The sequence below is a fragment of the Myiozetetes cayanensis genome, unplaced genomic scaffold (assembly GCF_022539395.1).
Source record: "Myiozetetes cayanensis isolate MyiCay16 unplaced genomic scaffold, myiCay2020 scf30, whole genome shotgun sequence".
In the NCBI taxonomy this organism is placed as follows: Eukaryota; Metazoa; Chordata; class Aves; order Passeriformes; family Tyrannidae; genus Myiozetetes; species Myiozetetes cayanensis.
This window is the reverse complement of record NW_026087522.1, coordinates 3,014,988-3,018,120: the sequence shown is the minus strand read 5'-3', so window position 1 is coordinate 3,018,120 and position 3,133 is coordinate 3,014,988.

Below are 3,133 nucleotides of genomic sequence, written 5' to 3'. Positions count from 1 at the left end.
TGATGGGAAGTGGTTTGCCAAGGTTGGGCAGTGGATCTGGAATCTCTGCGGGGTGCAGAGCAAACCCTGCAGCCTGGCCAGGAGGGGAGAGTGGGGAAAGGCAACAGCTGTGTCCTGGGGATCAAGAGGGAGGGTGATGCAGGCACAGCCTGCCCTCGGGGTTGGCTCCTGCCTGGGGACAGGCACGGGTGTCCCTCCTGGGCCCAGGCTGTGTGCCCATGGACACGAGTGCACACGTGGGGCCGGTGCACGTCCCACACGTGTGTGCTCTGCCTGGCCAGGCTGGGAGCCGCCAGCCCAGCAGCTGCCTGCCAGGAGCCCCGCACCCTGATGTGCTCCGGCCCTTTCAGGGAGAGATGGAGCTGACAAAGTCTTTGTCAGTCGGATCTGTCAGGGAAAGCTCTTTGTTCTTCAGCATTTGCTCTTGCCTCCCCCTCTCCAAACCTAAACTAGATGCATCTGCTTTTGTTTTCTAAATGCAGAATTAGAGACTGAAAGGAGCCCCTTTGTAGTGGGGAGGAGGGGAGAGCAGCAGATCTTTCACGGGGAAGGCAAGGTCAGGGGGGAGCCGCTCTATTGTGCGGGGCCTCTCCTCCGCTGGCTCAGCCCTTTCTGTGCCCCCTCTTCACACTCCGGTTCCCACTGGAGCCACTCTGGGGACGTGGGGAAACCCTCCCGGGCGGACAGGCTGCGGGGATGGGTCTCCTCTGCCCGCCGTGGGTTTTGCTGCTTCCGATGCCACAGCTGGGAGCCGGCGTGCGGAGGCGGTGGATGAGGCTGAGGAGGATGAAGGCCACCCCACAGCCTTGTGCTGGCGCGGGGGCGGGCGGTGTGATGGTGCTGAGTGTGCAGACAGGCACCCAGGGGCTGGAGGGGATAACTGTGCACGTGTGTGACTCCGTGCGGGGATGCAGCGGGACGAGCGTGTCCCTGGGGGAGGGCACAGGGTGGGTGCATGGCAGCAGGTACAGCCCCTGCCCCTGCTCAGGAGGGGGAGGAAGGGGGGCTTGCAGGAGGCTGTGCAAGCTGTGGGCTCTGGGAGCCGCATCCCGGGTAAGCCGCTCCCTAAATCCCTTTGTTCCTCCTCAGCCAAGACAAAACTCTCCAAGCCTCGGCCTCGCAAGCCTCAAAATTGCATCACCAATGCAAACCTGTGTGTGAAAGAGCCCAGCACCCCTCCTCCCCTGGTCCCAGAGAAAGGCTCAGGGCCAGCATGGCCTGGTGATGCCAAGGAACTGCCCCAGCTCCTGCCCATCCCTGTAAGTGCCATCAGTGAGGTCCTGCTTGCTCTGGGGGCTCTGCTGCTCATTAGTTCCAGCTATGCCCCTTGCAGACTCCCAGCAGCTCCAGGGAAGCATTCCTGTCCCTGTCCATCCTGGAGGACCTGCTCATGCTCCACTTATGCCACCAGATGGTGACAGCTTGTGGTCACTCCTGCGCTGAGCCCCGATGTGATGCAGAGGTCCCCATTTCCTGCCATTGCCAAACACCTTTATTGAAAAAGGCCCAAGAACTTGTGTCCTGTTGATGCAGTCACACAGAAAACCATCCCCAAGGACCAGCAGCTGCAGAGATGTGAGCCTGTCCATCACAAGGTGTTACAGTGTGGCCCTGTAAGGTCTGTTTTGTGGCCAGCATGGAAAAGTCGGGGATAGAAGCCCAGTGGGAATCATGGAGAGCCTGGCCCAGCATGTGTGGGTTCCCCAGCAGCCTTGGCACCTTCAGGGCAAAGCTCCTGGCTGTTGGGAAATGAGGAAGGCAGGGCTGGGGTTGGGCAACTGCACCTAAATGTGCATGGGGCAAGCTTGTTTGGGGCTGGGGTTGGCTCTGTCATCATTGAAATGCTCCCCATCTTCAGCTTGCTTGGAGAAGAGCATCTCAGCAGGTATGCTACCTTTCCCCCTTCTTCCTGTCCACAAATCTCTCATCCTGAAAAGGAAATATTCCGTGGGTCTTGGCATGGGGAGCTGAACGGTTGCCTGAAGCAGGAGGAGGCTGCTCCTGGGGATGGATGCCCAGCATTTGGTTCAAATCTAGCGCTGGTGACTGACAGGGCTAATTCAGCCTGTCCTCTTCCCTCTTATAGCTTAATCACTTACACATTGCCTCGGCAGATCTTTCAGTGCCGCCGGGAAATGTCTTCATCCTGGGATGCTCTGACTTGGATTCAGGGCTGCTCCCATAGTGCTTCCTGCACAGAGGCTGAATGCCCTGCACCACCCGTGTCACCCTGAGCTAGCCCAGCTTTGGGGAGTTTGTCTGAGTGCCCAAATGGGCTCTGTGGGCTGGGTTCCCATACTGGGTAGTACAGAAGTCAGGCTGGGCTCACTGATGTGGCAATATCCTACCTTGCCTTTTGGTCTGGGGGCTGAGCATGATCCCAGCTCAGACTGAGCAGAAAGTGCATGCAGAGGGTTTTAGGGTGCTCTGTATTACAGCTGCCATGTTCCTGCTCCAAACTTCAGTGAAAACAGCTGCGAGGGGCAGGGACTGTTTTGGTGGTAGCTCCTGGGAATGATTTGGGGCTGGTGACCCTTTAAACATCTGCTCACAGCCAGTGGGTGCCCTGGTCCTTGCTCTGAGAGGGGGCTCCAGGCTGCCCAGGGCTCTGCTCTCTCTGGATGCCCTCCTGCCTACATCCCCCTGCCTGCATCCCACTACCTCCAGATTGGGTGCTGCACAGAGAAAACAGGGGGGTCAGGCGATCCCTTCACCCTGGCCCGTACCCGCAGAGCTGAGGCTTCCCCTGTGCTGGCAAGAGCAACAGGGCGAGAGCGCCGAGGCGAGGGGAGCATCCCGGCCAGCATCCCTGCGGCACAGCGAACGCAGCCTGCGCTGGCTTCGGGGCCACCGCCGCCCCCAAAACTCCGCGGGGACGCCCAGGACCCCACTGCCGGGAGGCTGCCGGGGGCTCCCGGGTGGGGGGGCCCGCAGGCGGCGACTACAAGCCCCATCAGGCCGCTGAGGAGGAGGAGGAGGGCGGAGGAAGGCGGAGGAGGAGCCCGGGCTGTCGGCGGGGCGGTGCGGGAGCGGCTCAGTTCGGCGGCGGGCGCTCGGCGGGACGCGGCGGGCGGGCAGCGGCAGCGTCGGGGCGGCCGCGCCTTCGGGAGCGCGTCCGGGAGCGGCTCCGGGA